We start from the raw sequence: 24,451 nt of genomic DNA, 5'->3' as shown, positions 1-24,451 counted from the left end.
CGGGTGGGGGTGGGGCAGCGCACGCGGAGGCCTGGGGCTCACGGGGCGCCCTCGTCCAGCTGGACACGGACATTTAGTCTCTGCCAGGTGGGCAGGACGGGTATCATCCGTGGAACGCCCAGGCTACTCTTTCCTTGGTGTTATGGCCGGGAAATTGAAAGGAAACATTGCAAGAACTTTCCAGTAGAGTCCAAACGCTGGAATGAAGACGGTGAGGCCTCTAGCCCTGTTCTGCTGCCTACTAACCAGTTTAGTAACCTGCTTACTAACTATGGCCTTGGACAAACCCCATGTGCATACAGACATACGGGTCTGTTTTCTCTCCTGTAAAGCAGACGCTGACCCTCCTTGCTGGGGTCCTCGTGAGACTAGTTTCATGACGAAAGACGTTCATCAGCTGTCTCAAGTGCAAGATGGACGGTCCTATCAATGTCGATACTATTGTTGTCATAGATGGTGGCACCTTGAACTGTGGAAAGAGTGACAAGTGTTTTCTAGAAGCCGCAGCAGTGATGAGATCAGATGACAAGCCTGAGCACCAGCTATGTGTCCGTCTGACCGACACGACTGAAGGTTCCTGCGGAAAAGACAGATTTCCAGCCAACACTTTGCTGTCCAGATTTCATGGCGACTTCGGGCAAGACGCGAACGTCCTGGGGTTTCAGTGGTCTTCTCCGGGCACGTGAGAGCGTCTGAAGGACCTGTGCCCGCGGTCCTGGCCTCCATGACACCTGCCGGCCTGCAGCTCAGGGTTGTCCCCAGCCGTGCCCCCGAGCCCCCTCCCTGTCTCTGAACCCCCCAGGCTCCCAGGGGACCAGCTCACGAGGCCAAGTCCTCCTCATCGCCGTGGACAGGAACGCTGACGGCCCCCTTGCCCGGCTATTCTAGGTGGACTCTTCCTTGAGGAAGGTGCCCGATCTCGTAAACCCAGCTCCTTCTCTCCTGACCCTCTGCCCTTCTTCAAACGGGCTTTTAGACCCTTAACAACCATGTGGTTTCACTTTCGACTGTATCCGAGCTTAGAGCATGTTGTTTTGGCTCAAGGACAGAGGCTGGGTGGGGGTCTCGAGTTCCCAGATGTGAGCTCAGTGATGTTAATGAGCGAGCCTCTGGCAAAGGCCCCCAGAGCTGCGATCCACCCTCCGAGCCGCGGTGGTCTGGCCGCGTCCGTCCGCCACGGCTCTGAGCCTCCTGCACGACAGCCTTTCTACTTGCCGATGGTCTTACCCCAAGGGCCCCAGGCTGGGCTAGATGTACAGAGGTGTGTTCCTGCCCCCATCTGCTGACTCCAGTTTATTGGGTTCAAACCTTATACGATTTGGAGGTGCTTCTTTAAGGAAAATAACTCAAGGAGAGCCTGGGGCGCTCAGTTGGTCAAGGGTCCACCTTCGGCTCGGGTCATGATCTCACGGTTTGTGAGCTTGAGCCCCGCGTCGGGCTCTGTGCTGACAGCTCAGAGGCTGGAGCCTGCTTCCCATTCTGTGCCTCCCTCTCTCTGTGTCCCTCCCCTGCTCGTGCTCTCTGTCTCAAAAATAAAAGCATTAAGAAAATAATAAAAAAATAAAAAGCATCACTGAGTCCACATTAACGTAATAGTTTTACTAATTAATAGCCCGACACACACCTGTAATACTTCTTTTTTCCGGTATTTTCTGGGGCTGCCTATTTGACCTCCTCTTATGTGACGCCAAGTTGGTCACATCATTGTCTACAGAGGGAGAAGGAAGGTGGGTGTTTCCTTTGGCAGGTCAGTCACGGTGTATTTCTGTGTGTTTTCTGGCATTTGAGGCATGAGTCGCTTCTCCCCACGATGCCCCAACTTACTTCCACCTGGATCGTAGACCCCACCTGCAAATGTTGCCGGAAACTCCAAGACTGTCATCAACTTTAGGGAAACTCCTGTGGAATTTCTTTCATATAGGAGCTTTCGTTACGATCTGGATGTTTTGTTCTAACTCAACGTCGGGATGTTGATCTCCTGTCTCACGAGTGTCGCCATCTATCTCCATCTGCCCTTTGATTCTTTAATAAAGGAATTTAAACAATGACCCCAAACAGGGTACCCTTCAGATATGTCCAAATTAGGAATCTGTAATTTCTCACTTGCTTTATTGAAATATCCCAAAATGCCTTTCCAAATTCCAGTGATAACGGCAAACTTAATCAAGTCTACCGTTCCCACCAAGAACGACTTGAAAGGTTGTGGTGCGCACATCGTCCCGTCCACCGCACTGTCCACGCATTCCTGGTGGAAATGAATTTCCATTTGACTGTGACTCCAAGAAAATCAAGTCCTGCGTTTACGACCCTGTTTACGATCTGTTGCATGGAACTTTCCACAGACTGGTGGCGGGCCTGTGCACCCCACACCTCGTGTGCCCTCTACCACCGCGCTCGTCTCGTGTCTGGCATCGCGGGCATCTTTGTCTTCCGTGAAGGTTCTGCACCTTCAGTTTGCGGTGGCCGGTGAGGCGGCACCGAGCAGCCTGCGTGGCCCGGAAGACCTGCCTCCACCAGGAAGCCGGCTGTGTCCCAACCGTCCCGAGAGATGCCAGCGCCTCTGTCTGTCCTTCACAGCCCAGACCCCGCTCATCCACTTGGCCACATGCCGAGACTGCTGTGCTACCCAACAGCAGTGACAGAGGGCTGGTCAGAGTGGAAGGCAGAGAAGTCTTAGCCAATTGCAATAAAAATATCTTGCTTATGCACGTTTCCTAAAAACATACGACCTTGCGAACTCACTAGAAGGGCCTAGAAGTTAGGCCCTGAAGCTTAAATTGCATCAGCACCATGAGAAACTGCCTCTGAGTGGCTCCAAGATCCCAGAGAACACACTTACGGACCCAGCTGGCAAACGGGTGTGCCCCAGGCCTGATTCCAAGTCATAGGGTCAAAGCCCTCTTTGACCCACGTGTGAATTTCTCGGAACCATGCCCAACATCTGTCACTAACTTGCCTTGACAACTGTCTAATGGGAATCCCTGCCACGAGATGGTGTCAGCCCTTTCCAAGTGCCAAGGTCACCAGAGAGGGGACAATGCCACCCATCAAGTTGTGCAGTGCCCCACCTACACAACCACACATGGCATCCAGCCACCTCTCTTCCCAATCCATCCTTCCCACTGAGGCCAGAGTGACGTTTTGGAAATGGAGACCTGACAACACCACTTCCTACTTCAAACAAACAAACAAACAAACAAACAAACAAACCCCTCTAGGTATCCCCCCTGCTCCCAGTGCAGAGCCTAAACTTTGTAACAGAGACTCCAGGCCCTTCCCTACCTGTCCAGCCTCATCTGTCACCATCCTCTCAACTCCAGTTTAGGAGGCAGAGTTCCTCACTGCTCCACACTCTCCACTCTGCCTAGAACACTCTTGCCCACTTCTACATGACAGACCCCAGCTCATCTTTCAGCTTGCCCATCACCTCCTCCAGGAAGCCTTCCCTGACCTGCCCATCCCCCACACTTGGTCGGCAATCCGTTTTATCTGCTTCCGCTGGATCCTGGCCTTGCCAAAGGCTTTGAGCAAAAGCCTATCCCAGCTTGTTAACAGGGGCAATCTGTGCACGTTGGAGACGCCCTCCACCGCCGCAGCCTTCCTCCTGATGTCATAGGGTAGTCAGGAGAGCAGCACCAGGTCCCCAGTAACGTCATCTCGTGGGTAGGATGCGTCCCAGGCTGGGCAGCACTGGCTGGAACTTCTCGGGGCCTCCGTTGGGAGCTGTCAGGCCGGTGGTGCCCAGTGGGCATCTGCTGGCTGTGTTCACGGGCGAAATCAGCCACACCGCCCTGCCCCGTCCGCTTGGGAAGTCGTGTCAGCTCCCCTCCTGCCCCAGGGACTGTGGCGAAAATGCAGCTTTCGGCTCCCGGAGTAGGAAGAGCTGGACAAGCCCCCGACCTTCCGGTCGCCCGGCTTGGGTTCTGTCCGGCGGCCACCCTGTGTTCGTCTCGGAGAGGGAGAGACACATCCCGAAGATGAAGGGAAGGCAGGCAGGGCGGTGGGAAGGTGTGGCCGGGAACAGGGGCGGGAGGGGCCCAGGCGGTGGGACAGTAGACGCCCTTTCCTGCTCGTGCAAAGTCTTGTGTCACATGAAAAAACATGCTCCTGGAGGCCGCAAGATATCTGATTTCTGGTTCTCTAAGTGGATGTGTTAGTGCTCGAAGCGGGTTTGCTTTCAGCTGGAGGACTTTTTCCTTCTTCCTTCATAGAAGATGCAGGGCTAATCCGCTGACTGCGTCCACGGGGTGTGGCGCTGACACGGCTGCGTTCCCGAGCCGCTGTCGTGAGGTCCGGGGACGCCCTCCCCAGGCTGGAGCCAGGCTGAGGCCTTCCTGCCGCGCGGGTCCGCCTCGCGTGCCTGGTTTTGTTGGGAGTCGGCAGGGGCCATCACCAGGGCCAGGCACTGAGCACGGGGCTCGTTCTGGTGTCGGCTGGCTGGCGTCGGCCAGGTCCCCGCCGCGGGTGGAGGCAGGTGCCGTGTGGCCAGCCTGCCTGGGAAGAGGGGGAGGCCGAGAGAGAGGGCCGTTGCCCCTGGCACGTGCACCGTGGCTCGGGCAGGGCTGAGCAGGCATTCGCAGAGCGTCGTATTCCCAACGAAGACGGTGCTCCAGCCGTCCTTGGGGTCATGGTGCTGCCGGTGAGGAAGGGAGAGCATCACTAATGTCTGGCCAAACTGAGGCGAAATCATTGGGAGGCGAAGCCGTCGGGCAGCTGGTCTGCAGAAAGCCCTTCCCGGCTCGGAGACGGCCGTCACGCTCGCTGTCCCCACTCGGCAATGGTTGCTTTATTTCCGTTTTCCGGTTGGGGAGGGGCTCCCCCAAGATGCTCACACGGTGGAGAGGTTGGAGAAGGAGCATCAACCCGACCCGAGAACGTGCCTCCCTGCCAGGCCCCGCTGTTCCGCGGGAGCACGGCTCTCCGGCGGTTGACGGGGAGCCACGGACAGCACTCGGGGGCCCTGGGGCTGCATGCTGCGGTTCAGGGGCTGGGAGACGCCGGGGAGGAGGGGGCCTGCCTGCCCCCTGCACTTGCGGGTTCGAGAGCCTTCGATGTCACAGGGCAGTGGAGGATGTCTGGACGCGCGTCCGGCTACCTGGCCAGGAAAGTCCCCAGCGGAGCGTGCCCTGTGCACGTGATGACCTGACGCTGTATTCCCCTGGGCCGAGCTCGCTGCTGGGCACTGGCTGGGTCTCAGACCCGGCCTGGCCCCGCTGTGCCCCCTCGCAGCTGGGGAGCCTCGGGGTGGTGCTGGGGTGTTTGGCCCTCCTGGGGTCCCCGTGTGTCGTGCACAGAACGCACTGCCTGTAGTGAGCGTCAAACCAGCAGCATCCAAGCGTCCCCGGTCTCTTCGTGTCCCGCTCCTGAGGGGCACGTCTCCCAACGCCGCCGCGGGAGGCTGAGGTGTGTGAGGCACCTGCCTCGGAGGGAAGCAGCCCGGGAGGCGGGCCGGGCTGGGGAAGCGGCGGCCTACTTTCCGTCCCTGCCGTCTGGCACTGGCCTCCGAGTCCCGATACCGTCTCCCGGAGACGTCAGAGGCGAGCTGGGCATCGAAGCTGGCCGCGGGGCCTCCGGGCCCGATCCTGGCCCTCCCGGAGCACGGGAGAGAAATCCGCAGACGAACTTCCCTTCTGCACAGCTTCTGAGGTGAGCTCAGTTGTCTGCGGCCATCAGCTGTGACTCAGGCGCTGCCTCCCAGGGTTGTTCCAAGGACCGGACGGGATGGTGATTGGACACTGCTCAGCGTGACACACAGCGCACAGTAGGCACTCGGTGTGCAACTGCTGAGCGAATGAAAGAATGATTTCACGGCACACGCGACAAGGGGTTTCGCACTGACATCCACTGGCTGACGACTAGTATTTAAACCAGCACTAATGTGGCCGTGAAAATGGCCACCCACCTGTGTGCATCCGGGAAGCCGCAGAAAAGGAGAGGGATCTGCTGCTCGCGGGGGCGGGCCCCAGCTTCCAGGCGCGTCCAGAAATGCGTCTCTGCGTCTTTGAGGCGAGGCCAGTTACCTGTGTGCAGAAGTGATGTATCTTCTGGCCGGAAGCTGTGAAATCCGGGGTGCAGGTTTCCGAGGCTCCTTCTGCCCGAGCCATGGAGGCTGGTAACAAAGGTGGCGGGGGGCTCCTAGCCAGCCCCCCGGGGGTTACACCACTGGGAAGAGAAGCAAGCCTTTGTCTGACGCCGCTGGGCTGTGCTATCGCGGCACCCCTAGTCCGTCCCGACGGATGGAGAGACCAGAAAGGCCGCCAGCACGTCGGCCGGAGGCGCGCAAGCCTTGTCCACAACCTGCTTTCCGTGCCTCTGGTCTACGTGGGTTTTGGACGGCAGTCTGTTTCCGGTTTGCCTCTGGCTTGATGTCTGTGTTCTCTCTGATGAGCGGGATGAATGCCGGGGGGACATCCCTGCCGACAGCAAAGCCCGAAGCCGGCTTGGCTGGTCTGCCTCTCGCAGCCCCTAGAAAGCTCCCACGATAAACCTTCTTCTGCTGTGTCCATCTTTGTTCATCTGCAAAGAGGGTTTTTTGTGGCTTGCGTGACGCTCAGGGCAGCACCAAGGAGGGCCGGTGTCCCTTTACCCTACTCGTGTTATTTTTGGGGTGTGTGCAAGGATTTGCTCGTGAGAAACAGAACTATCGAAAACAGGTGGTGCAGATAAGGGAGCTGCTGTCTCCACTGGGTGCTTTGGGCACATTCCAGATGGGGTGTTGTAAACAAACGGGGTGTTCCGTCCCGCACCGGGGACTGTGTGGGCAGTGGGGTGGCGGCTTTTGCCATTGCCGGGCGGAGACTTTGCAAGGCGATGTCATATGGATGCTGGCAGGGCCATTTGTGACTGTCACTCGCCATGGACAAGGTTCCCGTGGGGAGAGCGGGACTCAACGAGCATGTTGGTCAGTCTCTTCACTTCGGGCCGCGGAGGCGCCATGACCGGACCGGCCATGAGTAACGGTGAGTGCTCCGACCGGGTGCATTTATCGAATGGCCGTAGGGATCTGAAGAACTGGATTTCAACCTCATCTGGGAGAATGTTTGGAAATTCTCCAGACAAACCCCGTGGCCAGTGGGCAATCGCCTTCATTGTGCTATGGCCCCTGAAGCCTGAGAGTGGGTCCGAGGCAGAAATCTCATTATCAAAGGTAGAGAACGTGCCCTGGCCAATGGAAGAGCCTGTCAGCTCCTGTCAGCACCCGTATCCGCGTCCGTCTGGTTTCTCCCGCCCACCTGCCCCAGCCCAGTCTTTCTCCTCTTAGAAAACAGCATCTTCACTCCTCCCACTGTGTCAGGAGCCCTTCAGACTCCTCCTGGAAGGCTCGCGTCTCATCACCTACACTGCCACACCTGGGTCAAGGCCACCCACGTCCCCTGGGCTGTTGCCGTCACCTCCTCACTGACTCTCCAGCCCCGTTTAACCTCCTCCTCCCCTGCATTCCCGCCTGGCAGCAAGAGATCGTGGGAGAACACCACCTCGCAGAGTCAGCCCCAGCTTCCTACGTGGTCTACGCCAGGGGGTCCCGTGTGCCTCCCCCAGGGCGCATGGCAATGTCTAGGGACGTTTTCGGTTGTCACACCGGGGAGAGCTGTTACTGGCATCTCGTGGGCGGAGGCCAGAGATGCTGCTTAACATCTCGCCACGCACAGGACGACCCCCCACGGAACCATTCACCCCCCGCATCACGAGTGCCAAGCCTGAGAAACCTCAGCACACGAGAACGTTGACCTCCCTGCCGTTTGCTGTCTGCCTGGAATAGCGAAGGGGGCAGGGCACTTTCGTGTCATGAGAAAGATGACACGAACGTGGCCACTTAGCTGGTCTTGTCTCTGCCATCGGGTCGGAGGTGCCCACGTAGGCCACAGCTCTCCGTTAGGCGTGTAAATCTGTGTTCACACGCATTCCTTTGTTGGGTTGTTTCCCGCACGAATGTCTGCAGGTAGGTACCCCAGGGCCATTGTCCTAACCTCAGAATGCCGTCGTGGTGCCGGGCACGTGGGTCTTCCTGTCCTGCCACCCTTTGTGAGTGACCGTCATCATCGCTGTCACTGCACGGCTCCTGCAATTTCCAGGCATCCGGAAAGGAAAATGGTGGCTTGAAAGGCCCTTCTTTTTTTTTTTTTTTTTTTTTTTTTTTTACAATTTTTAAACATTTTCTTCACGTTTATTTATTTTTGAGACAGAGAGAGCATGAGCAGGGGAGGGGCAGAGAGAGAGGGAGACACAGAATGGGAAGCAGGCTCCGGGCTCTGAGCTGTCAGCACAGAGCCCGACGCGGGGCTCTAACTCACGCACTGTGAGATCATGACCCTAGCCAAAGTTGGATGCTTAACCAACTGAGCCACCAGGCGCCCCTGACTGTGCACTTATAACAGGCAGAGGTTATGCCGAGTGAATTCTACCTCAATGGAGATGCTTTTAAAAGCATCTCCCCTTGAGATTTTATTCTCTGGGCCAAATTTGGCGATTGCCCAGACAACCCAGGCTGTTCAGCTCGTTTGGTCTCACACGGCAACACTCGCACCCCAGGCTCTGAGCTCCGCCCGTCTCTCCCCCGTCAGCAGGGACTCGGCCATCGCATCTCTGAGCCCCTCCCCCCGCCCCACCCCTGTCGGCCTCACGCAGTACTTGGGGGCCGTGCTGGAGGCACCCAAGCAGCAGTCCCCCCGCCTTGCCACTCAGAATGTGGTCCCCAGACTGGCAGTTCCAGCATCCCTGAAGGGTGTCGGGAACACAGAACTCAGGCCCCACCTGAGATGTACTGAGTCAGGATGTGCATTTTAACCAGATCCCCGGGCGGTCGGAGACTGGGATAGAAGGTGCCTGGGTGATTCTGATGTGCGGCCGAGGCTGAGAAGCCCGGGTCCCGCGACATAGAGGCTCTGCTTCACGTGGCTGTTTGTCCAGAGCCAAACTGGTCCATCGGTCCACACTTTGTCCCTAGCTGCCAAGGCCCAGCCTGATAATCCCGCGGTGGACCTCCCTCGTTCGCGGCGCTGGCCTTGCTGATTCTGTTTCATCCTTAGTGAGCCGTCGCTGCGGTCTCTGTGGCCCTCGTTAAACTTGGCCCCGACCACGCTGGGGCTCGCAGCGATTGTCCAAACACTGAACTTCAAACAAACAGGGAGAAAATAACATCTGCTTAATCCTTTGTGATAAGCCGCCTTTATCAGACCCCACTGCTCTCAGCTGGCATCGGCCTGTCAGATGGCCCCCTTTTACACGCTGTAAATAAACATCACCTGTTTGTGCAGGATGACACGGGGGCAGCTCCTGCTACTGGTGTTATCGGGGAGGAAGCACTAGGTTGGGCGTGTGAGTGTTTGGACGTGAACCGCCAGAGGATAATCACCGCCGCGCGGGACGGGCTCCGGGGTAACCAGATGGCAGCCGCGGCCGGCTTTGTTGAGACCTGCGTGGTTATTGCTTCCTGGAAGGTGCATGGCTGAGAAAGGGGACTTTCACCTCTTCCTGCCTCGGTGGCCCCCTTGTCAGCGTCTAGACTTCGTGCTCACAATGGCAGGGGCTTCCGGATCCCGCCGTCTGTCTGTTGCCGGTTTCCGAGGCCGCATATCTAAATCGGGATTTCCTGGATTCCCAGAGTCTTAGGGTTGGAAGGGCCCGGAGTGCAGCAAGGCCGGCCTTCTCTCTCTCTCTACAGAAGGGAGGACGAAAGGGCAGGTCAGGACGTGCCAGGCCAGCATTGTTCTAGACCGAGCTGCCTCCCGCCCCCCGTCCTGCTGGATGTGAGCAGGGGCCCTGCATCCCGGGTCGGGTCTGGGGGCAGACGAGTTGGGCCTGATATCAGGGTGCGTCTCATGAGTAGTGTGGACGGTGGCGGCCGGGCTCTCGCCTTGACTCTGGCTTCTGTGCGGACCTAGCTGTGAGTCCTCTAAGTGCGGCATCTGGCACGGTCTTTCTCATGCCTGGTGGTGCATCCGTGTCCCCCAAGGGTCTTGTTAAAATGCTGCTCCTGGTTCACCGGGTCTGGGAGGCTCATTTCTAACCAGTCTGCAGTCGATGCGGACGTTCCCGCCACAGGGCTGGTAGTTTGAGTAGGGGTCCCCAAATCCATTGTGTTGAGGCCAGAGAGTGAAAGGTGGGGGGGTAGCATGTCCTTTTCCCCCACTGAGCCCACAACACTGGCCTGAGGCGACCGATGCTCTTGTCTGGGCTCCAGCCAGCAGGTGGACAGGAGGGCCACCTTGATGGTGCCCTACGTGGGGGACACACAAAGCCACACCTGCAGAGCTCCGCAGCCCTGTCCGTCCCCTCTCCTTCAGCCTTGGCTGGGACTGTGGCCACCTGAGCTAAAAGAAGGTGGAAGGGGGGCTGTGGCCATTGTGGGCCTGCCAGCTTGTCCTTCTCACCACCGGGAGCCCAGAGCTGGCACAGAAGAGGTCTGACCACCTGCTGGAGGGTCACATGGAGAGAGGTACGGCCATCCCAGCGTCCCGGTCGTGCAAAGCCACCACCGTGCAAATGTCACCACACAGATGACCACCCTCAAGAGAGCAGACAGCTCCCAGCTGAGCCCAGGCCGGCTCGCAGAATTGTGTGCAAATACGACAGTGGCTGGGCTTGGCCACCGCGTTTGGGCTGGTTTGTTCTGCCGCGACAGATGACTGAAACAGCGGCCATATAATTTATTGTGCAACCAGGATATTATTGTGAGAGGTAAAGGGCGCCACGGCCATACCACGTCTGCCCCCAGAAAGCGAAGGTGCCTGGTCGCTCTGGTGACAAACAGCCCCGTGACCAATCAGTGAGCACTTCCTACACGAGGGGTGTCCCCGAGATTCTTACTGATGCAAGTGGTAGAAATCAAACTCTTGATGGTTTAAGGCACGATGACTGTCTGTGGACTCAGAAAGCCCCAGGCAGTGCTCACACTGTTTCCAGGGGCTCACTTTCTCTTCATCTCTGCCTTGCTTTTTTTTTTTTTAATTACATAATTTTATTTAATGTTTTATTTTTGAGAGAAAGAGAGCATAAGTGGGGAGGGCCAGAGACAGAGGGAGACACAGAATCCGAAGCAGGCTCCAGACTCCGAGCTGTCAGCACAGATCCCGATGCGGGGCTCGAACTCACGAACCACGAGATCGTGACCTGAGCCGAAGTCGGACGCTTCACTGACTGAGCCACCCAGGTGCCCGTCTGCTTTGCTTCTTTGGGTTTCCTTCTTTTTCCGGCTCTCCCCAGAAGCAGCAAGGCGAACCCCTAGCAACACTGAGCTCTCCCAAAGGCCTGGGATGGAGTGGAGTCTGTGCTGTGGCACCGATCGGCCACGTTGGGCACGTGCCATGAACCAATCACTCTGGCAGGAATGGTGACACCCTGCTGGGCCAGACCTGAGTCTCAAGGACACCTCAGGTCAGGGTGGGGTCAACTCCATCCTTCCCTTTAGGGCAGAGAGGGGGCCACCGAGGAGAACCTGGGCTCTGTTCTGGAACACAGGAATGGAGGTGGTGCGGGTGCAGAGGGCCCCCATCCCGAGTCCCGTGTGGCTGCATTTCGGCGAGTAGACTATTCCTGCAGAATTTCTACGAGGACCCCAGCCGTGGACGTGGCCATAGGCCCATAGATGGTTCTGGGGAAGGTCCTAACGTGCCAGCACACCGTTGGGGCCTGGCTGGAAAGCAGCTCACGGTGGGGCTACTTGGAAGGGAGACTGTCATCGCCGGAGCGTCACCGAATCAGAAGAGGGAGAAATGACCTTTAGAAGCTGTGTCCCGACACCTTCTGGCGCAAAGCTGACCCCAGCCTCACTCAGAGCCCAGACCCGAGGGGTAGCTGACTGGGTTCTCAAGCTCCCCACCGACGCACAGGGGAAGTCTCGAGGCCCTCCTGGGGCAAGGGGAGGGGGCCCACGACGGCCAGGACGCACTCACTCGGGCCTGCAGCCCTGCCGGGTGTCATGTTCCCACCCGCTGAGGCATTTGGCCCAGGCGCCGTGTTGAGGCATCGGAACGGCGAGCTTCTGCCCCTCATTTTGCTGCTTTATAGTAGAGTGAGTGGTGTTTCGTTCACAGGGGCCTTCTCCTGGCCCCGGGCTCCAGTCGTGCCGGCCGCCCTCGGCCCACGGAGGCTCTGGGACGTGCCCTCGGCGTCCCTCGCCACCCCCCTCGCCTCCCCCTTCAACTGAATGATTCTCACTGGCCCTGCGTGTGGGTCTCCACTCCTTCCACTCCTTGTTGCGTCGCTTAGTGGTTAACTCAGCTGCTTAAAGCAGCGCCTGACTACGGCCTTGGCTCTGGAGATGGGCTGCGTTCCGCTGCGTGGCTCAGGATTGCGGCCAGCGTGGCTGGGGCTGTGTGGCCTGAGGCCTCAACCGCGGCCGTCCGGGGTCCTCGGTAACACGGCTGAGTGTGGGCCATCGGGGGCTCAGTCACAGGGGCGAGTGTGGGCCGTCGGGGGCTCAGTCACAGGGGCGAGTGTGGGCCGTCGGGGGCTCAGTCACAGGGGCGAGTGTGGGCCGTCGGGGGCTCAGTCACAGGGGCGAGTGTGGGCCGTCGGGGGCTCAGTCACAGGGGCGAGTGTGGGCCGTCCGGGGGCTCAGTCACAGGGGCGAGTGTGGGCCGTCCGGGGGCTCAGTCACAGGGGCGAGTGTGGGCCGTCCGGGGGCTCAGTCACAGGGGCGAGTGTGGGCCGTCTGGGGGCTCAGTCACAGGGGCGAGTGTGGGCCGTCCGGGGGCTCAGTCACAGGGGCGAGTGTGGGCCGTCCGGGGGCTCAGTCACAGGGGTGAGTGTGGGCCGTCTGGGGCCCAATCACACGGCTGAGTGACCGGTTGTCGGGTGGGTGGGGGAGGGGCTCAGCTGAGTGGCCAGCTGGTCCACACTCCCTGCCTCATGGGCATTGGGTTCTGAACACGTGCGCCCCCCCCACCCAGGGAGTCCTCCTAGACCCAGCTTTTCTAGGTCACTTGCGGGCCAAGAAGTCTCAAGACACATTTTAAAACTATAGTGACCTGGGGCGCCTAGGTGGCTCAGTCGGTGAAGCATCCGACTTCGGCTCATGGCATGATCTCGTGGTCTGTGTGTTTGAGCCCCGCGTCAGGCTCTGTGCTGACAGCTCAGAGCCTGGAGCCTGTTTCAGATTCTGTGTCTCCCTCTCTCTCTGACCCTCCCCTGTTCATGCTCTCTCTCTGTCTCAAAAATAAATAAAAATGTTAAAAAAATTTGTTTAAACTACAGTGACCTAAGTGCGAATGGAAACACACCTTATCCAAAAGGGTGGAGGTGGGGAGACCGACGCCTGCAGGACAGGAGTGGAGGCTGAGCCTTCAGAGAGAAAGGGCCAACAGCAGCCACCCAGCTCCCACCTTGGGAAGCCAGCCAAGGAGGAGGAATTCAAGCCTAAAGCAACTAGAAGAAAATGAGTAATTTAAAAAAGTTGAGCAGAAATCCGTGAGATTTAAAAGGGGAAGACAAGAGGGGCGCCTGGGTGGCGCAGGCGGTTAAGCGTCCGACTTCAGCCAGGTCACGATCTCGCGGTCCGTGAGTTCGAGCCCCGCGTCGGGCTCTGGGCTGATGGCTCAGAGCCTGGAGCCTGTTTCTGTATCTGTGTCTCCCTCTCTCTCTGCCCCTCCCCCGTTCATGCTGTGTCTCTCTCTGTCCCAAAAATAAATAAATGTTGAAAAAAAAAAAAAAAAAGGGGGAAGACAAGAGAGAAAATCAGCAAGACCTAAAAAAAAAAAAAAAAAAAAAAAAAAAAAAAAAAAAAAAAAAAAGGCTGGTCCTGTGAGCAGCTGGGTATGATCTACAAGCCCGGAGCCAGGCTACCCAAGAAAGCAAGAGGGAGAACAGAAATGCCCGACATCTGAGAGGAGAGCGCTGCTCCTTCGGACTCCGGTGGACATTAAGAGGAGAAAAAAGGGACTCTGAGCCACGCTGGGCTCACCGGCTTGGTGACTGGGATGCCCTGGGCCCATGGCTTAGGAAGCGGAGAGGGCGGGGTTAGGAGGAGCTCCACCCCCATGGCTCTGCGGGTCAGGGCGCTCACAGGGCCCGCCCAGGCTCCAGGAGGGGAGCTCCGTGAATGTTTCTTCCAGGAGGAGCCTGTGGGATGGGTGCTGCTGTTGAGCCCTGGGAAATGCAGCCTGCTGCACTCCATGCCACCTCTTCCAGGAAGGCTTCCTTGTCACCCCCCTAGACAGCCCCACCTTGGTGCACAGAGGGGTTTACTTAGTACCTATGAAATCCTCATTTCTCAACCCTGGCTGCAGAGCAGTGTCATCTGAGAAGGTTTTGACAAACAGCCAGCTCTGGGCCCCAGAGGTTCGGACTTGAGTGGTCTGTGCTGGGGCCCGGGTATCTCTTGGAGTGTCTTCTGGGTGATTCTACTCACAGCAGGGCGGAGAACCGCTGTGGCGAATGAATGAATTTCCAAGTGATTTGTCGGGATGAAGTGTTCTGGCTAAACACTACAAGAGCAGCAATTATTTAGAAACTAAATATTGATAGAGCAGCATAGCAAAGAGAAGCAAACGGGAAAACATGAGTATAAAAGAGATTAAAAACGTGGAAGAAGGGGGAGGGAGGAGGGAAGCAGTGGGGGGCGTGTGGTCAGCTGGGACGATTGATGTGAGCACCCAGCGTGGGGTGTCCGAGCCCCCGGTGCAGACCTGAGGCCAGGTGAGAGTAAGGAGGGAAAGCGTTTGCCTGGCGGAAGTTGGGCCCAGGCTCCCGATTCTTCCCTGTCACTCAGGTTTCAGAACAGACACAGGACAATGCATGCTCAACCAAGTTTGGTTTTGTTTCCCTTCTACTAACTCAGTTGTTTTTTTGTTTTTTGTTTTTTTTTCCCTTCTACTAACTCAGCACTTTAAAAGTGTTTCAAGGAGCACCTGGGTGGCTCAGTCGGTTAAGTGACTTCAGCTCAGGTCACGATCTCACGGTTCGTGAGTTCAAGCCTCGCATCAGGCTCTGTGCTGACAGTGCGGAGCCTGCTTGGGATTCTCGCTCTCTCCTCTCTCTCTGGCCTCCCCCGCTCGTGCTGCCTCTCTCTCAAAATAAGTAAACTTAAAAAAAATGTTTTTTTAAATAAATAAAAGTGTTGTGGGATGTTTCAAGGTATTTTTCTTCCTGGACTGACCATTTAAAACTCGGGCTACATTTCTGTATGTGAAAAGTCATGTGCACAGACACACACAAGTGCACACATGTGCACACATTCAAATAGGATAGCAAAGTTACTGTGGAGAGAAGTCTCTCGAGGCTTGCCACAGGGCTCTGCACTTAGCCTTGCCCTACTCGCCGTTCTTTTTTGTTGTGGTAAAAAGCACACACCATGAAATCTATTTTATCCATTTTTAGATGCACAGTCCAGTGATGTTAACCATGTGCACATTGTTGTGCGGCAGACCCACTCATTATTTTTATGTGGACTTGGCTGAAGACCGTTTCGTCAGACCGCGGAGTTCACAAAGCTCAGAAATAATTCTCATGAGATGCTTCAGGAAGTAATAGTTCAAAAGATAGTAGACAGTTATGTCCAGAGCATCTCTAAAACCCCTCAACTTAGGACCTGGCATTTAGCAGGTGCTTAAATAAATGTCTGTGAACCAAATTAATGGTAGGCAGTTGGAATGAAGGACCCAAAGTGATGATATTCAACAGAAGCATGTAAAATCCTCGTGTAGATGTAAAACCAGAAAGATCTAGAATCTAAAGTCTGGCTCAGGAAGCAAGAAATGTTGCCCAGCCTTTTAAAAATTTGAAATACTATGGGGCGTCCAGGTGGCTCCGCCGGTTAAGCATCCGCCTTCGGCTCAGGCGGATCATGATCTCATCATGATCTCATGGTTCGTGGGTGGGTTCGAGCCCCGCATTGGTCTCTGTGCTGACGGCTCAGAGCCTGGAGCCTGTTTCCGATTCTGTGTCTCCCTCTCTCTCTGCCCCTCCCCGTCTCATGCTCTGTCTCTCTTTGTCTCTCAAAAGTAAATAAACATTAAAAAAAATTTTTTTAATAAAAATAAATAAATAAACATTTGAAATACTTCGAGCCTCCAGGTGAGTGCAGAGAATAAAGAAACCAATAACAATGTACTGATGACCCAGGCTTAACCAACACTAGCATTTCTCATTGCATATCTGGATGCTATTTTCATGAAAGAAAACGTTACGGATGCCCTGGAACCTTCCACGTACCTCACCCTGGTCCACTCACTCCATGTTCCTTCTCTAGACTTGGCCACCACCTCGATGTTGGCGTCTGTCATTCCCAGGCATGTTTTTGTATCTGGCTGCACGTGGATTCATCCAGGGCACAACACAAGGGTGGCTTTGCATGTCCTTACGCTGCATATAAATGGTTTCCTATTGGACGTTTCCTTCTGCAAGTTGCTTTGCTGGCTGCACACGAGGCTTCGAGATTCTTCTGTGGCAATGATGGAGCTCTCTCGTTTGAGCTGGCCGCTGTGGAGCGCATTCCTGGATGAGTGTCCTCCCCGCTGAGGGACGGGCACGTCCTTGCAGAGCATTGGTGACTCTCCCGCTGGGTGAAGGTCCATACGGACGAGAGCCAGCCGGTGCTCCCGGTGACTCATCTACTCGAATCTCTGCCATTGAGGGTTGGAGGCCACTGGTGGTTTGTTGGCCTTTGTGGGTCAAGCTCCCTCTGGATAAAATTTTTATTATTTTTTTGGTTAGAATATGATTTTATCAAATGACTGATTTAGTTGACTCATTTCTTTTTTAAAACGTTTTAAATGTTTATTTATTTTTGAGACAGAGAGAGACAGAGAGCAAGCGGGGGAGGGGCAAAGAGAAAGGGAGACACAGAATGGGAAGCAGGCTCCAGGCTCCGAGCTGTCAGCACAGACCCCAACGTGGGGCTCGAACCCGAACTGCGAGGTCAGGACCTGAGCCAAAGTCGGACGCTGAACCGACAGAGCAGCCCAGGCGCCCCTGGTTGACTCATTTCTCCCTGACTTGAACAGGCAAGTTGGTTGACCTGAGTCATTGATTAATCGGCTACTTCTCAGTCATGGCTGTGCCTCAGAATGACCCACGAAGCTCGCAGCAGACACCACAGCCTGCCTCCAGTGCCCGGATCCCGCCTCCGTGTCTCCGGATGGGGCCTGGATGTGGTGCCTTTTCAAAACCTCCCCAGGTGCTTTTCGAGTGAGACAAGCCGGGGTGGAAGACGTCTGCCTTGGCCTGAACAGCTGCCACGGGGGGTGAGCAGTGTGCCGGGGGCAGCGTTTGGCTCTGACTGTTCCAGGGCCATTTGGTCTTCTCACCGAGGAGAAGGGTCGGCTGCCACAGTTGTTGAGTGTGACGTGGGCAAAGCCACTGATGGATTGGGCCGTTTGCAGTGGGTCAGATGCTCCGGCCTGGGGCAGGGCAGCTGCGCTGAGACACTGGCAGGGTGAGACGGGGCGGATGCTCACGGAAGCCCCAGGGCGCCCGACGACAGAGGGACCCTTCACAAAGGCCCGATCAGGGCAGAGCCTCAGTGCACGTCGTTAGGGGCGCACAGCACTTAGCAGCCTGCCTGCTTTTCTGGACTGTCTCAGCTGGTCTTTGTCCCCAAGGAGAGGGGCTGCGAGGTTGGAAAGCCTATACTCATGTTGCCCGTGACGGAACAGGAGCTCCGGGTGAAGCGGCTCCAGCAATGTGTCACCGTTAGCAAGCAGCACGTGGACGAGAACGCACTTATCTGCTCAAGATCCCACGTGCTGGACATCCAGATCCGACTTGCCAAACACTCTGGAAACCAAAGTCAATTCTGGCCTGTTCTCACCCTGAATGGCCACCGTCACCTTCCTGCCTCCCCTCGTCTGCTTCCATTTTCTCTCCTGGGACGGATCAATGGGGGTGGCGGGGGGAGGGTAACGAAAGAAAAAGGAACCCAAGCCTCTCTGATGGCTCCTCTTTGCAAATTCCACCCCGAGCATGCCAGGAGAGAGGTGAGGTTTTAGATCAGAGTTTCCCGTCCTTTTCAGGTACGACGTCAAAACATGCCTCAGACCTCTCCGGTAGCCCTCGTCCTTTTAATAGCAGCGGGTTAAGGAATACACTCCTACCGACAATGCCGTTTGTGAATTTGTAGCACTCTTGATTTAGAAAATCCATCGTTGCAATAACATGCACTGTGACAAATACTGGTCCAGTTCATACGGGCAAGATATTTTCTGTAAAGATGCTTTTGCTGTTATCCTAAGGAAGCACCTGCGTTTTTTAGAGGTGCATAATTACATAGGAAAGGAGTGGCCCAAAGTCAGGGGTACGTGGTGGGGTCACACACCGGGGAACGTACTTGGTAGGTGTACAGGAGCTCGCCGGGCTATTTGCCTACTTCCATACGTCAATTTTCATAACAAAATGAAAGTAAAGAGCATAGTTGGCCCGATATGAATTTGCAGACCCCTTAAAATAATTTTGTCTCTTCCTTACTCTGACATCAGTAGCCGGTGGATTGGAACCAGTGGTTTCAGACTACTGGTGAATCCTGTCAACCAGGCTTTGGTTTCGTTTTGTTCTTCATCTCTTCGGTCAAAAAGGCACAGAGCGATGCTGGTACCCGTATTTGCTCACAAACCCAGACTTTCCCGTTCCGTTCTGCACGGACCGATCGATCCCTACCACTTGTTAGGCTCTGGGGTGGGGTTACTGAGATCCAGAGACGCAGTCCCTCCTCCAGCAGGGCCACATCACACGGGACATGGGTGCTGAACAGGTCAAACAGGTGGTTAATAAAGTCGTTGCGAGAATACAGAATGTTGGAAGAAAAGGAGCAGGTTCCGCCTGAGGGTGCATGATGGGGGAGTCTCATCAGGCCCCGGTCAGGGAGGCTTCCTGGAAGAAGTGACATTTCAGTTGAGAACTGAACGGCCAGTAGGAGCTTGTCAAGCCCAGAGATCCCTGCATTCCAGAGAGCCCCAGGCTCCCCGCTCCCTGCTGTCCCGTGGCCCAGGCGCTAGGGTGGAGGAACTCGCCGCTCAGCATAATCCGCCCCCGGAGAGCAGCAGGAATCCCTGCCCCCCGCCCTCCATCCTTCCTTGTCAACAGCTGGCCCTTAACAAGTGACTAATCTTTAGCATGTTTGATATGAAGCGGGACAGCCAAAATAATCACCTGTCAGGGATTCTCTCTCCATAAAGACACGGCAATGATCAGGTTTCAGAGTGCGCGGGCAGCGTGAACCCCGGGAGCTCACCCTTCAAACAGGGCATTGACCTTCCCTGACTGCCTGGGATGGGCCGCATCGAGCCACAGCTCATATTTCCTGGGCCTTTCGTTGTGAGATGAAATGCAAGGAGGCCGACAGTGATAAAAAGATAGCGCTGAGAGGGCGGCGTGGTGCGGAGCCCTGCCCGCCGCAAGGTGTTCCGGAACCGGCCAGGGAGTTCATGTGTTGGAGAATTTTCTAGGTGCCAGGCACCACGCTCTGCACTCTGTCTGTGTCGTCAGCTTGACTCCTTCAGATTCTTGGATTTGGAGATTTCTCATGTCGAAGCCTGAACTCTGGATCCCCCGCCCCAACGTCCGCTCTCCCTGCATTCTTGCCAAATCACTTGGGCCGATACCGCGGTGGCCGCCTCCAGAGCTCGCTCGACCCTCCCAGCCCTCACCCGCTCCGTGAGCAAATCCCGTGGATGTGCATCCGCTCCTGCGTGGGCGGCTACCGCGCTGGACCAAACCTCCACCACCCCTCCCCCGCCTTGTTGCCTTCATCTCCCCTGCTGGCTTCCTGGTGCCCGCCCACACCCGCCGCAGCCTGCTTCCAGCCCAGAAGTCGGTGGCGCTGCCCACAGCAGCAGCGTGGTCTCCCCCGGGTCCACAGGGCCCTCCTCCTCTCCTTCAATCCTACCTCAGCTCGTCCGTACCCCTGCCCCCTTTCCTTCTAGATTTTTCTCCATAGTCGTATTGTTGGGTTATGTAATCAGTAGCTCAGCACTTGTTTTCCTCTCTGGCTCCTGTGTTTTGCCTGTGTCGCCCTTTGCTGAGTGCGCAGTGCTAGGCCCTCGACTACGACCTGGGACAGAAGGACTGTGGCTCCAAGCCAGACCGCCTGGGTTTGCGCTCCGGCGCTGCCACTTCCTGGCTGGGGAATCCTCGCCAAAAGCTTCCTGGTGTTTTATGCGGGAGGCTGGCTGGTCCACGGTATCCAATACCCATGACCCCACTTTCCTAGCACACCCCAGCGCCACCCCCGTGGCCTTCAGGGCGCCAGGCACAGGTGGGTTCTGGCCGAGGGGGTTCGGGCAGAGACGACGGGGCCAGCACGGGCGGGAGCCAATGACCCCGGCGATCTGCAGCGGCCACGCTCAGAGATGGCGAGGTTAGGGGCAAGCAGAGCCACCCGGCCCTGAGCACGAATCCCCAGGACTCACCATCGGGGATCTGGACCCAGAGACTTAAATCTCTGTCCCCTGGGTCCAGTAATTCTGCCTCCAGGGGCTGAACCCGGAAACTATCTGAGATGCACACAGAGGTTTGTGCACAAACGTGGGCTGTTTCTCACCAGTGTCAGTGTCTGAAATGAGGGGATTTGATCATAAGTTGTGAATGAAAAGCCAAGCGAGGGAAAGTTGTGCGGCCGTTGACTGGAATTTGCCTCGTGAGGACCCTGAAGGCCACCCCCCGCCCACCTCTCAGCAGCTGTGAACAGCGTTCCATGTGCTGTTCCATGAATGTGTGCTCTGTACGTGTGTGCAGAGGGTGAGACTCCCGTGTAATTTAAAAATAGGTCAAACTATGCAGTGGTCACACCTTAGCAGTGACATCACTGGTGATGCCTATTTTCTACGTATTCTGTATTTTCCACATTTTCTAACATAACAAGCGCATTAGTTTTGTAATTGATAGGAGATAGTACTTACCGCCTTGCGCCCTCTCCGAGACATGGGTCACTGTGGCTCAAACGCAGCAAGTTCAACCAGCCCTCTTATCCGGTATCTCCCAAGAGCCTTGAAAGGCATGATTATGTCACCTTTTAAAGTAACCCCATGGACGGACGAGACCCACTGACATGTTGAATGACAGTTCTTTTTAATTTTGTTTTTGAGAGACAAGGAGACAGAGAGCGAGTGGGGAGGGGCAGAGAGAGAGGGAGACACGGAATCCAAAGCAGGTTCCAGGCTCTGAGCTGTCAGCACAGAGCCCGATGCGGGGCTCAAACTCGGGAATGGCGAGATCATGACCTGAGCTGAAGTTGGACGCTTAACCCACTGAGCCACCCAGGCGCCCCTAACGACAGTTCTTTAGCAAATGACTCATGCCTGGGGTTCCCGAGAGGAGAGTAGGAATAAACACGTGAGCAAAGGAACGAGCTACAACAAAGAGCTCTTGGGGGCAGAGGTCCTCCTTCAAGATTGGCTGCGACCCCAGCTTGGGCCAGTGGGCCAGGAAGGATGCACCCCACTGCCTTCACCGTGGAAATGATAAAAGGGCCCCTCGGAGAGGTGAGGCCACTCACCCAGAATCACTCGTCTTGTAAGTGGCATCTTCCTGGGCCCTTGAATCTGTGCCTTCCTGGGACATCACACCCCAGGGTGGGTATTAACTGGGGAGAGAGCGATGTTGCCAGCCAGAGGGGCAGCAGGGGTAGGGGGTGCCCGAGCACTGGGAAAGCTGGGATTTGCAAAAGTGAGGTTGCGAGCCCTCCCGTGATGGGGGTGCTGTGTCCTGGGCACGCCCCAGAGCTCCAGGGGGCTGACCAGACGCTCTCAGTGGCTCCCTCAGAGACGTCACTCCTGCTCAGCCTGACGCCCCCACTCTGAGCCCTCCCCGTGCCCCCCTGCCAGCACAGCGGGCCCTCCTCTCTATGCTGCCACCTCCTTGGCTTCGCAACTCCTGTTGGCACGGCCACCACGTGCAGGACATTCTGCCTGCAGACCGGGTCTAAGCGTATGGCACCAGGTCACGCATATCCCACCATCTGTGCCAGGTGACGTCAGCTGATGGCTCTGGTTGATGTCAGTGTGTGCACCCAGGGCCCACCTCCACAGCCCAAATTCCTTACCATTCCCACTTCCGGTTCCCCTCCTATGGAATGAATTGTTACCCGCCCCCCACCCCCCACACACATAGGTTCATAGGTAGAAGCTCCAACCAATGAGACCGTTATTTTGAGTCGGGGCCTTTAAGTAGGTGATTCAGGGTAAGTGATGTCATAGAGGTGGGGCCCTTTCTGATGAAGTCGGCGTCCCCCAAGCAGAGGGAGAGACACCTGAGAGCTCTCTCTGTCTCTGAGCGTATGCACAGAGGAAAAGCCATGTGAAAGCCCAGCGAGCAGGGAGCCTGTCTCCAAGCCAAGGAGAGAGGCCTCACCGGGAAGTACCTTGCCGACATCTGTACCTTGGATTTGGGGTCTCCAGAATTGTGAGAAAAGAAATGTCTGTGATCCTCGGTGGCATTGTTGTCACCGCAGCCTGAGCAGACTCGGGCATCCCCTGTGGCCAACAGGGGGGCACGTCACATACCCTCAGGGGGCCCCCCCGACAAGCTCTGTCCTGCCCGGATTTCAGATCAGTGTTGGGTGACCCTCTGGCTAGAAATGGCTGACGCTCCCTCACTCGACGGCCGGTGTCTGAGGACAGGCCGCCCACCGGCCCCTCGGGCTGTGGGGCTTCCCCACCACTCTGGGACCTGTTCTAAAACTCCTTTCAAGCCCATGGGCGACCCCGCAACGATCGATGCATTCCTTTTTTCCTCGAGTTAGAGGTGTTTTCACTGCAGTGAAAAAAACCCCAGGTAATGGAACGGCATTCTTATGTTTCCTGGTGTTGGAGCAGTTTGGCCCTTAAGATGGCAAAATGCTTTTGCTCTTCATGTGTCTGGATGAGAGAAGCAGTGACACACGGGTCCCCCAAGTGTTACTTTTCACCTTTTACCCCCCTGCCCCCCTTCGCTCATGGAGATGGGGAGAGAAGTGGGGGAACGATTCATTCTCCAGCTTAGCCTGGTTCCAGCCTCAAGGGCAAATGCGTGGATTTTATCCAAAACGAGATGAACGGGAGGGCCGCGCGTTTGGGAGGCGGCCAGAAACGCTGTTGGAAGGGGGCCGTTCTGCCACTGTCCCTGGGTTGTGGGGAAATGACCATCGATTTTATTTTGCCAAGGGCCGGTGGCTTATCGCAAGGGCTGGAGGGCCAGGGGAAGTTCATTCCTCGTTGCCGTTTTGCTCTGCGGTGCTAAATTAGTAATGGAACAGCTTGGTCCGAAGGGTTTCTTCCCAGGATTTAATAAAAGGCACAGGTGTGGCTGAAAGGCACTCAGCCACGTGCAGCCGGGGGCAGCAGGAGAGCTGGCTCCAAGAGCTCCTATCTAGGTGCAATCAGCCTTGTTCTGATTTAGGGCGAGCTCGTTGCCAAGGAGCAAAACACAAGGAACCCCTTTCTTTTGCAGTTTGGATGCTTTCTCGGGCTATGCATGTGTGTTGCTTCGCAGTAGAGGTCTAGTGGAATGCTGACTCCAAAACCTTGGGCCAACCCTAAGAGAAGGAGTTGAAGTTGGGAGAAGAAAAAGCAGGCACAGTTTTGGCATCCGTACACTCCCATTAGGATCATTCAAGGTTGTTTCCCAGAAGAGAAATAAATGAAGGAAGGGATCTGGCGGGCCAGGAGAGTTTCCGGAATCACCATCCTCACCAGTGACATCGCCGCCATCACCATTACCACCACCACCACCACCACCACCATCACCATCACCATCACCATCAACGCCATCACCATCATGATTCCCGTCATCATCACCATCATCGTCACCATCATCAACACCACCATCATCATCATCACTAACTTTATCTGACCACCTATGTGCCCGGAACCCTGCTCACGCCTCAATGTCCTTAGCACCTCCCTCTAATTTTTTTTCCGTGCGCTCTATTCAGTATCTCTTCATGGCGCTTACCTCTCCTGGGCATTACGTCATAGATTTATTTGTTGACGTGTGTTTCCTCTGCCCTCTTTTGCCCAGAATGTGAACTCCACAAGGACTTTTGTTTTATTGGCAGTAGGACTCCCAGGATCTAGCCCAGGGCTTGTGACGTGAGAGGCGACCAGTAAATTGTAGTTGAATGAAAGGACATTAAGGACAACTCTGTGAGCTGATGCTGTCACACTTGTCACCACAGAAGTCAGGGGAGTCAAGCTCACTGCAGCCACGTAGCTTGGCCAAGCGCGTCGGTGTAGAATTAGAATTCAGCATCAGGTAGTTACCGCAACCTCAGAGTCTTTAACCTCTAGAACAAGCTGTACCTTAATCTTTGCCCGCGAATTAATGGCACATAGATCCTTTAAGACTTTTAAATCCCTACATCTCTGGTTATTTTTTCTAAAGCAAATGAAATGCATCTCCGTTCTCCAAAAGGAGGAAAAAGCGATCTCTAGGAGTGGACAACCACCCACATCTGCTTCTCTGCGTGACATAAACACCTGAGCTTGTGTTCTCCAAAAGACTTAATTAATGAGTTGACCAAGTCAGAACCATTTGCCCAAACCAA

The 24,451-nt window shown here is 56.0% G+C and overlaps 1 long non-coding RNA gene across 1 annotated transcript; it reads left to right on the top strand.

Annotated features, from left to right (window-relative positions):
• Positions 1-21,184: 21,184 nt before the first annotated feature.
• On the top strand, positions 21,185-24,211 carry LOC111558076. Its single transcript, XR_002738624.2, has 2 exons — positions 21,185-22,701; positions 23,356-24,211. It is a non-coding gene; the product is annotated as an uncharacterized LOC111558076 (long non-coding RNA).
• Positions 24,212-24,451: the final 240 nt, after the last annotated feature.

Source organism: Felis catus, chromosome E2, assembly GCF_018350175.1.
Source record: "Felis catus isolate Fca126 chromosome E2, F.catus_Fca126_mat1.0, whole genome shotgun sequence".
NCBI classification, from domain to species: Eukaryota; Metazoa; Chordata; class Mammalia; order Carnivora; family Felidae; genus Felis; species Felis catus.
Note: the sequence above shows the minus strand (reverse complement) of the source record. Positions and strands in the feature narration are given on the sequence as shown.